General features: G+C 48.1%; 1 long non-coding RNA gene across 1 annotated transcript; it reads left to right on the plus strand.

Moving 5' to 3' along the window:
• The first annotated feature begins 1580 nt into the window (after positions 1-1580).
• Positions 1581-4917, plus strand: LOC134433527 (uncharacterized). The gene is made up of 6 exons (XR_010031597.1): positions 1581-2769; positions 2865-2908; positions 3010-3053; positions 3135-3175; positions 3257-4754; positions 4866-4917. It is a non-coding gene; the product is annotated as an uncharacterized LOC134433527 (long non-coding RNA).
• Positions 4918-10690: the final 5773 nt, after the last annotated feature.

The following is a 10690-nucleotide window of genomic DNA, read 5'->3' on the forward strand; positions in this document are numbered from 1 at the left end:
ATAGGAGAAGTCCTGGGGACTTGGAATGTGTAATGCGGGGTGTAGTTGGACTGTAGGTGGGATTTGTAGATGGACACATCATATCTGGAGCTCCTCAGTTATCCTGCAACAGTTTGACTCTTGTCCTACCTTTTTTTTCAGATTCAGATGGATTAAATCTGTGCCAGAGGGCCCCGTCCCGGGTGAGGGGATTGCCCCGAGCAGGTGAGGCCCCATTTGTCTCTGCAGCAGAAGTGTGTATGGTGACTGTGTTACAGCTCTGTTCTTTGTCTTTCTTTTTAGGAAGTCAATCTGGATGCCAGCAGTCAAGGTGGGCAGGGGAGAGAAGTGGTTGTTATTGCTCAGCTCTGAAGCACAACCATTTTTCAGGAGATTCATCATGTCACAAGAGGGATCTGCCCAGTGTCAAGGATGATGTTTGAGATTGAGGCTTCAGGTGAGTTGAGGATTGTGACTGGGAGAGGGAGGGTGTTCAGGTATCCAGTTAGGAGTTCTTGGGAGGGGGTTTGCAGGCAGCAGGGTGAGAAAGGGTGTTTTTGTTTATTTGAGGGCCCCTCCCCCCAAGGCTGTTCAGAAGCCTAGCAGAGGCATTGCCATGTCTTACAGCACACAAGGTCATCCACTGCACTCACAGGAATGCCATTTAACTTTGCCTTTCTCTAACCCAGGTGCCACTCCTATGGAAGGCCACATCCTTGGAATCAGGATGAAGCTGGAGCCTGAGGGAGCCAGGCACGCTCAGGAAAGGGCAAGTAGCTGCCTTGCTGGGATTTGGCCCACATAAGTCTGAACTCATACTTTGGTTTTGGTTTTCTTTATTGTAGCTGACTGGGAGGCTAACAGGCCATCACAGAGCCCTCCGAGGCAGACTCATTTCAGGTGCAGCGTGGATTCCCCTCACCAATCATCCAAAAGATAAGTCGGGGGCCATGGCCTGGCGATGGGAGTGTATCAGGTTGGGAGTTCTTGGGGCAGAGTTAAAAACCAGCAGAGGGAAAAGCATTCTTCTCCAAGGGCCTGTTAGGACAGCTAAAGGGAGAGGCTCTTCTTTTGATGGCAGCTTTCAGGCGGGCAGTGCAGAACAGCTCCGGTCTGTGTCCTGTTGTCTGGTGTGCTGTGTTCCCTAGTGTGTCTTTGGGGTCCCTTTTGCCCTCTTCCCTCGATGCCCTCACCACAAGCATGATGTGTTGTGTTTGGTGTCCCCCTGTTTGTCACGTTCTGTGTCACGGGTGTCTGCAGGTATTTGTGCCGGAGCTGTTCTGCCCTGCTGCATGGCGTGCTTCAGTAGGACAAACCCTGGGGAGTTGAAATTTGTAATGTGGGCTGTACTTGGGCTCTAGGTGCTATTCCTAGGTTTACATAAGGTGTTTCCAGCTTGAAAGTTAAAGTTATTGTGGAGGTGTGTGACATATGTTCTAACTTTCTTTCAGGTGTGGATGCATTGCATCCATGGCAGAGGGTCAGGGTTAGGAGGTGCTGGGCATTCCTAGGAGCATAGTGAGTAGCAGAGTGGTGGGGTTTTGGCCGATGCGGTGCCAAGGTCAGGCACTGCTGTTTGGTTCTCTTTAATCTAGCTGTCTGAGGGACACCAGCCCGGTGCCAGCAGGACCTTCCCAGGTGACGAGGTGGCCTTTCTTTGCACCTGACACAGGCATCCCCTGATGTCTGAGAGATAAGCAGAGGGCTGCAACCCTCAGAGGGGATGAACGTGGGGTGCTTTTTCAGGACTCCCTGAGGTGGGGGTCTGAGTTGGCTCTGGCAATGAGGTTAGCCAAGATGTTGCCCCTTAGGCCCCATAAAAGCAAAGTCTCCCTTTTGGTCACAGTGCTGAGGTGCGCAGCATGGCAGAGCAGTCCCGGTGTGTCTCGTGTCACTTGTCTTTTGTGTATTGTGTGTTGCCTGGATATCTCATGTCTCTTATCTTAGCCCTGTGAGGGGCCTCTCAGAAACCTTTCCTAGCATCCGTGATCTCAGCGTTCCTCGCCCTGGCACCCATGCCATAGATCTTTTGACTTGGGAGCTCACACAGGCAGCAGAAATGCATCTCTCTTTAGAAGCGTCCAGTCAGATGTCTTGTCATGTCTTGTTCTGAGCTGTACGGACAACCGTGCTGCGCAATGATCCATTATAGCAGAGTAGGACTTGTAAGGATGTGAGGTTAGGGAGAGGATTCTGACTGTAGGATTCTCGGGCATCCATCTTTGCAGTTTTTGGAATAAATCATTCTGTTTGCATCTTCTTCCTCCAGGGTTCTCTGAGCCTCATCAGCTCGCCATCAGCTTCAACTCTTCTTCTTTTGCATTCTCTCAGTCCTTGCAGCCATTTTCCTTGCTAAGAGATTTCCGTTCCTGTTGTGTCCCCAGTGTTTGTCACGTCTTGTCTGTCCTGTGTCACGGGTGTCTGCACACATTTGTGCTGGAGCTGCTGTTCTGCCCTGCTGCATATCCTGGTGCAATATGAGAAGTCTCAGGGACTTGGAATTTGTAATGTGTAGTTGGATTCTAGATGGGATTTGTAGATGGACACAGGATACGTGGAGCCCATAAGTTATCCTGCAGCCCTTTCACTTTCATCCTAACTTTCTTTTAGTTGCAGAAGGATAAATCCAGGGCAGAGCCCCCCATTCTGGGTGAGGGGATTCCCCTGTGAAGGTCAGTCACTGTTTGTCTCTGCAGAGGAAGCATAAATTGTGGCTGCTGCAGCTCTGCTCTTTGTCTTTATTTTTAGGAAGTCAAGGCAGAGAGCAGCTGTCAAGGCTGAGTGGGCAAGGTGAGCATTGAGTAGGGTACCGAAACAGTTGTTATTGCTGAGGTCTCAGTTTCTGGTGCAGCTCTAGGTACGTATTATTCCTCTTTTTATTTTAGATGGACTGCTTGCCATCTATCCTAGCCCAGCATGCCCATGCCAGGTGGGTTCAAGCTTAAGGTATCAGTGTAGCATACTTGTCAGGGTTGGGAGGTTGTGTTTTCACAGTATCTCAGCATGCTTTTCTGCTTTGTTTCTTTGCAGGTGCTGTCGCTGCCCTAGGCATGCCGGGGAAGAGAGGAGGGCAGGTGACTCGGAGTTTAGGCGGGCTGATTCCTAGGTGAGTGTTATGCAGCAGCATGCTAAGTGTGTACATTTTCTTTTTGCAGGTATCTTCCGGGCGGCCTCTGGAGTCAAATCAAGACTTGAGGTGAGCTGGGGCAGGGGTGCGAAGGAGTCCCGGGGATTACTGTTTTTGAGGGCAATAGTCACGTTTTCTGTTTTGCCTTAGGTACCCTGGGCAGGCTTGTAGCCACAGCTTGGAAGCGGCAGCACCGAAGCGCACACATTGAGAACGTCTCAACGTCCACGTCCGACCGAGGATGGATTTTGTCTGCTTGTCTTCCAAAAGCTAAGTGTCGGGGCCAGTGGTTGGGAGAAGGGGAAAAGCCTTTACTATCACAGGAGGCAATCTGATGTCAGCTTAGCAGAGAGGTCTGTAGTGGGACAGGCTCCCTGGAAGTAAAGGGAGAGGGTTTCTCCTCAGCCTCACCAGAGCCTTTGCCGGGCAGGGCAATTCCTACCCATCTCCACATTCTCGTGAACTTTGTGTCATCAGCCTTCTTCGACTTGACGTCGTCACGGCTCTTTCCCCCGTGGAGCTCGCCTTCAGGTCCGGAGCTGTAGCTGCAGTCACCTGGCAGTCCGCTTCCTTCTCTAGGCTTGCTGAGCCTCTCGAGCATCCTCCTAACTGCTTTGGCCCTAACTTCCTTTAATGAGTTGCATTTCATCATCACGTGCTGTTGTCATAGGGCTTCCTTTCCCTTGGCCTCATTGGCCTCTGGCTCGTCTTGTGCTAGGACTCTCGGGTCCCTAAAGGGAAAGTGCCAAGCAGTTGCAACTTGTCTCTGTGTTATGTCATCTGTGTCTATGTTATGGTGTGTGTGTCCATTGTCTTCCACGGCATAGGCCTTTGTTACATCTCAATGCTTTATCGGCTCTCTTCTGTGCCATGTTCTACTCACATTCCTTGCCGGATATCCCTTATTCCAGCATCTTTACATTTTTACTCTTTGAGACAGGAATGTCTCACAGGGACAAGATGTTCTCATCCATCTTCCTTCTCACTATCAGCTTTGGTAGTGCTTTTTTTTCTTGGACTTCTAGAGGGAGCATCTTACACCCTCCTCACGTGACTGCAGTAGTTCTATAGGTTCCATCTTCTCAAAGGGTACAGGGCTCAATAAGTAATCTTCCAGAGAGTTTTCTTAAGTCGTGGTTTATATTGTATGTTCCTATGTTGGCTTATATTGTATGTACTTACATACAGTATAAGTACGTACAGTATAAGCCAGCATAGGTACATGCAATGTAAGTGCATTGCCTTATATTGTCTGTACTTACACTGCATGTAAGCATGTCGCCTTATATTGTGTGTACTTACACTCTGTGTACACTTGCACTGTATGCGTCAGCTTACATTGTGTGTAGACTGTACCACTTATGATCGGAGCTGCCCTGCCCTGGCACATAGTCACAGTTAGGTAGAACAGTTATAACAACTTTACTGTTCATCTGTCTTTTGTGGGATTTTGGGTAGAAAATTCATCAGTCCAGAGTGGGGACAAGTCCTAGCTGTCAGATAGCCACTTGTTGACCCTTCCTGTTGTCTCACAGGTCCCCGAGGCTGCTGATTTCCCCAGGATCTGCCATTTAGCTCAAGGAGCGGCAGCCAGAAGATGTGTCAAAGCACCTTCTTCAGCATCTCAGGGAAGGGCCACAGTGAGCGTGTAAGAAGGAGTGTGTGTGAGAGCACGTGGCTGTGTCTGTCTGCTCGTCTCTGCGTGTGTGAGCGCATGCTGACTGGATTTAACCTTGTGTATATGACTTTTGCTTTTCAGGTTTTGCAACTCATTGTTAAATTGAGAATAAAAAATCCCCAGCTGCCTTCCACCCTGGCTGGTTTTTTTTTTTGGTCCCGGCCAAGTAAAAACCCAGAAAAATACTCCAAGATAGGCTAGAAAAGGCCCAAAAAACCCAGTAAAAAAACCCAAGATGGGCAAGAAAAACCCAGAAAAAAGCAGAAAAAACCCCAAAATGGGCAACAAAGAAACCCCACAAAAATCCAGGAAAAAAACTGCAAGATGGGGAAGAAAAAAATCAAGAAAAAACCCAGAACAATCCCAGGGAAAAAATCTCAAGAGGGGCAAGAGCAAACCCGGGAAAAAAAGCTAAAAAACCCAAGATGGGCAAGAAAAACCCAGAAAAAAAAAAAAAAAAAAAAAAACAGGAAAAAGAAACCGGAAGAACTCCGAAGGTGGGCGAGGAAAACCCAGAAAAAACCAAGGAAAAAAACCAAACATGGGCGAGAATACCCAGAAAAAAACCCCAAGATGGGCAAGAAATAACGCAGAAAACACCCACAGAAAACCAGGAAAAAACCTCAAGATGGGCAAGAAGAATCCCAAAAAACCCCCACAAGATGGACCAGGAAAAACCAGGAAAAATAAACCAGGAAAAAAAAACGGAAAAAAAATCCCAAGATGGGCAAGGAAAAACCCAGAAAGAAACCAAGAACAAAAACCCCAGACTGGCAGGAAAAAAACGCAAAAAAAAAAAACCAAGATGGGCAAGGAGAAGATCCTCAAAAAACCCAGAAAAATCACAGAAAATCCCCCCAAGATGGGCAAGAAAAGAAGCAAGATGGACCAGAAAAAAACCTGAAAAAGCCAAGAAAAAAAAAAAAAGGAATAAAACCACCAAGATGGGCAAGAAAAAACCCAGAAAAAAACCCAGAAAAAAAAATTCAAGATGGGCAAGAATAAACCTGGAAAAAACCCCGCAAGACTGGCAAAAAAACCCAGGAAAAACTCCATACTGGGCAAGAAAAAAAACTGTCGTAAAAGATGCCGTAAAGCACGACTGTCGTAAAAGGTGCCGTAAAGCGCGACTGTCGTAAAGACTGCCGTAAAGCGCGACTGTCGTAAAGACTGCCGTAAAGCGCGACTGTCGTAAAAGGTGCCGTAAAGCGCGACTGTCGTAAAAGGTGCCGTAAAGCGCGACTGTTGTAAAAGGTGTCGTAAAGCGTGACTGTCGTAAAGACTGCCGTAAAGCGCGACTGTCGTAAAGACTGCCGTAAAGGGCGACTGTCGTAAAAGGTGCCGTAAAGCGCGACTGTCGTAAAGACTGCCGTAAAGGGCGACTGTCGTAAAAGGTGCCGTAAAGCGCGACTGTCGTAAAGACTGCCGTAAAGGGCGACTGTCGTAAAAGGTGCCGTAAAGCGCGACTGTCGTAAAAGGTGCCGTAAAGCGCGACTGTCGTAAAGACTGCCGTAAAGCGCGACTGTCGTAAAAGGTGTCGTAAAGCGCGACTCTCGTAAAGACTGCCGTAAAGCGCGACTGTCGTGAAGACTGCCGTAAAGGGCGACTGTCGTAAAAGGTGCCGTAAAGCGCGACTGTCGTAAAGACTGCCGTAAAGCGCGACTGTCGTAAAGCGCGACTGTTGTAAAATGTGCCGTAAAGCGCGACTGTTGTAAAATGTGCCGTAAAGCGCGACTGTCGTAAAATGTGCCGTAAAGCGCGACTGTCGTAAAATGTGCCGTAAAGCGCGACTGTCGTAAAAGGTGTCGTAAAGCGCGACTGTCGTAAAAGGTGCCGAAAGCGTTACTGTGCGAATTGTTCCGAAGAGCCGAACTTAAATGAGTTTCGACTAAGAGCCGAACCAAGCTGAACCAAGCCGAGTTTCATTAAACAGAACTCAACGTCGCCGCACCGCTGTGCCTGCAGTGCGCCTGTGCAGACAGCAGGGAGCGCTGTATAAAGTAAGTATGAAATATCAACTATCTATAAGAAGGAATAAACGCTCTATGTCACGTGCAGCAGTAGAAAATTTCAGGTTCCCAGGAAATAAATAGTTTTCTTTAAATCATTTTCATTTTGGAGTTTTTTTAATCCCAGATAGCCTGAAAGTTTCTACTGCTGCTTTTTTATTCTAAAGCTAGAAATGAAAACCAAGATTAGAAATACAGGGAAAGAAAAAAAGAAAATAAGGAAAGGAACTGAAAGGAAGAAAGAAGGAAGGAAGACAGACAAAAAAAACCAAAAACAAGGAGGGCAAGGAGAAACCTAGGGGGAAAAAAAAGAAAAAGAAAAGAAAAAAAAAAACAACAAAAAACAAACCCACAGAAGAAAACCAAGATGGGCAAGAAAAATCCCTGAAAACAGACCAGAGAAAAACCCCAAGATGGGCAAGAAACAAAATCACAACAAAAAACCAAGATGGGGAAGGAAAAAAAAAAAAAAAACAAACTGAAAATAAACCCCAAGGGGGGCAAGGAAAAACCAGAATAAACACCAAAATGGGCAAGAAGAAACGAAGAAAAAACCCCAAGAAATGCCAGAAAAAAATCAAGGAAAAAGGGAGTAAAAGCCCCAAGAAACAAGGCAAGAAAGAGAGGCAATAAAGGGCACAAAAACTCAAGACAAAAAAAAACAAAAACAAGACATGCCAGAAAAAGGTACGAAAATGGTTCTGCCAGGTGCGATCAAGGTGAGCGGGTTCAGATTCAGGTCCAGGAGATGAACAAGTGTCAGATTAGCTTGGGGCACTGCTGAGCAATGCAGCTGTGACAGGATTTATGTTTAAATACAGTTTAAATGAATTGGGGATTGTTTGGCTTTTATTGGGGTATGGGCTGGAGATTTCATAAAAAATATAAAACTAGAAATGCAAATATATCAGATATATGTCGATATCAATAAATATTTAATATATATTTATATAAGTAAAAGAAATATATTGTGTCAAAAGAATGTATCTATTATTATATAAAAAGGTATTCTCTCCAATATATATAATATCTATAAATATAACAAATGAAAATTACAAATATAGATGTGAATAGAATTATGACAAACAAAATTATTTTTAAACTTTTAAATGTGTTTTAAAGAAAGGGGTGTCTTAGCTTTTTATGTCATTAGAGGCAGGGGTTTTATTTTAAATAATATAAGTACTATAGAAATGTAAATCGACATACAGAAATATATCTTTATATCTCTATATATTTATTATATAATACCAAACTATGAATAGAAATAGAAATAGAAATCTATGTAAGTAACATGAAGAGATGCAATATATAATATAATTTTTATTATACAGTAATATAAATTCTAAATATACATGTGAATATAAATATGAAAAATATATGATGGGGGCTCGGAGCAGCCCAGGTGTGAGTGTGAGGATGATGGGGGCTGGGAGCAGCCCAGGTATGAGCTGTTAGGATGATGGGGGCTCGGAGCAGCCCAGGTGTGAGTGTGAGGATGATGAGGGGGCGGCTCCTGCCGGGGCGAGGCTGTTTTAGGGGGAGGCTTTGCCTCAGCTCCCTTTTGCATGGAGTTGCTGAGTGGAGGGGTTTATGGGCCGCTCCCGGCACTGTCTCATGGAAGGACTGCGAGAGCTTCTCACAGGGTCGGGGGGAACACCTGGATGCCTCCCAGACCCAAGCTGCCACCTCACCTGAGACGAGCTCGTTTGAGAGTCCCAAGCAGCTCCATCAATCTGCAACAAGGAACCTGGGGGGCTGAGTTTTGCTTACCTGGGCAAAGGGTCAGCATTAGTTTTAGAGAGCCGGTGGCCCGGAGTGGCTGTCTGTGTGACTTCTGATATTCTGCCTTGCACAGGATGCCTCCTAGATGTAAGCTGCCACCTCAGCCAAATCGAGCTCATTTGAGAGTCCCAAGTACCACCAGCAATCTGCAACAAGGAACCTGGGCGGCTGAGTTTTGCTTACCTGAGAAAAGGGACAGGACTAGTGTTCAGGAGCCTGTGGCCCGGAGTGGCCAGCCGTCTGCCTGCTGAAATTCTGCATTGCGCAGTATGCCTCCCAGACCCAAGCTGCCAGCACTGGAGAGTCAGGCTGCTTTGAGGGCCCCCAAATGTGTCCAGCAATCTGCCATCAGGAACCTGAGCTGGTGAGTTACACTTACCTGTGTAAAGGGCAGCATTGGTGTTGAGGACTCAGGGGCCCTTAGTGACCGGCTGTCTGCTGAAATTCTGCATTGCGCAGGCTGCCTTTCAGAGCCAAGCTGCCACCTCAGCCGAGTCGAGCTCGTTTGAGAGTCCCAAGCGCCTCCACCAATCTGCAACTAGGAACATGGGGGGCTGAGGTTTTCTTACCTGGGTAAGGGGCAGCATTAGTTTTCAGGAACCTGCGGCCTGGAGTGGCCGGCTGCCTGCTGAAATTTCACATGGCGCAGGATTCCTCCCAGAGCCAAGCTGCCACCTCACCTGAGTCAAGCTCATTTGAGGGTCCCAAGCGCCTTGAGCAATCTGCCACCAGGAACTTGGGCTGCTGACTTTTGCTTACGTGGGGAAAGGGTCAGCCCTAATGATCAGGGGCCTGTGGTCTGAGTGGCCGGCCGTCTGCCTGCTGAAGTTCTCCATTGCGCAGGATGCCTCCCGGATCCAAGCTGCCACCTCAGCTGAGTCGAGCTTGTTTGAGAGTCCCAAGCGCCTCGAGGAATATGCCACCAGGAACTTGGGCTGCTGACTTTTGCTTACCTGGGGAAAGGGTCAGCATGACTGTTCAGGAGCCTGGGGACCGGAGGGGCCGCCTGTCTTCTGAAATTTAAGACTGCGCAGGATGCCTCCCCGACCAAAGCTGCCACCACCGCAAAGTCAGGCTGGTTTGAAGGTCCCAAATGGGCCCAGCAATCTGCCATCAGGAACCTGAGCTGGTGAGTTACACTTCCCTGTGTAAAGGGCGGCTTTGGTTTTCAGGGCCTGGGGGCTCTTAGTGGCCGGCTGACTTCTGAAATTCCACATTGCGCAGGATGCCTCCCAGACCCAAGCTGCTGCAACAGCCGAGTTGAGCTCGATTGAGAGTCCCAAGCGCCTCGAGGAATATGCCACCAGGAACTTGGGCTCCTGACTTTTGCTTACCTGAGGAAAGGGTCAGCATGACTGTTCAGGAGCCTGGGGACCGGAGGGGCCGGCTGCCTTCTGAAATTTAAGATTGCGCAGGATGCCTCCCAGACCCAAGCTGCCCCCACCGTAAAGTCAGGCTGGTTTGAGAGTCCCAAGTAACTCCAGCAATCTGCCATCAGGAACCTGTGCTGGCGAGTTACACTTCCCTGTGTAAACGGCGGCTTTGGTTTTCAGGGCCCAGGGGCCCTTAGTGGCCGGCTGACTTCTGAAATTCCACATTGCGCAGGATGCCTCCCAGACCCAATCTGCCACCTCAGCCGAGTCGAGCTGGTTTGAGAGTCCCAAGCGCCTCCACCAATCTGCAACTAGGAACCTGGGGGTTGAGTTTTGCTCACCTGGGTAAAGGGTCAGCATGTGTCTTCAGGAGGCTGGGGACAGGAGTGGCCGGATGGCTGCTGAAATTTCACATTGCACAGGATGCCTCCCAGACCCAAGCTGCCACCACCTAAAAGTCAGGCTGGTTTGAGGGTCCCAAATGGCTCCACCAATCTGACATCAGGAACCGGAGCTGGTGAGTTCCACTTCCCTGTGTAAAGGGCATTATTGATATACCGGGCCCAGGGGCCTTTAGTGGCCGGTTGCATTCTGAAATTCTGCAATGCGCAGGATCCCTCCCAGACCCAGGCTGCCACCTCACCTGAGTCGAACTTGTTTGAGACTCCCAAGCTCCTACAGCAATATGCCATCAGGAACCTGGGCTGCTGAGTTTTCTTCTTCTGGGAAAGGGCTGGCA

This window comes from Melospiza melodia, unplaced genomic scaffold (assembly GCF_035770615.1).
Source record: "Melospiza melodia melodia isolate bMelMel2 unplaced genomic scaffold, bMelMel2.pri scaffold_188, whole genome shotgun sequence".
Lineage (NCBI taxonomy): Eukaryota > Metazoa > Chordata > Aves > Passeriformes > Passerellidae > Melospiza > Melospiza melodia.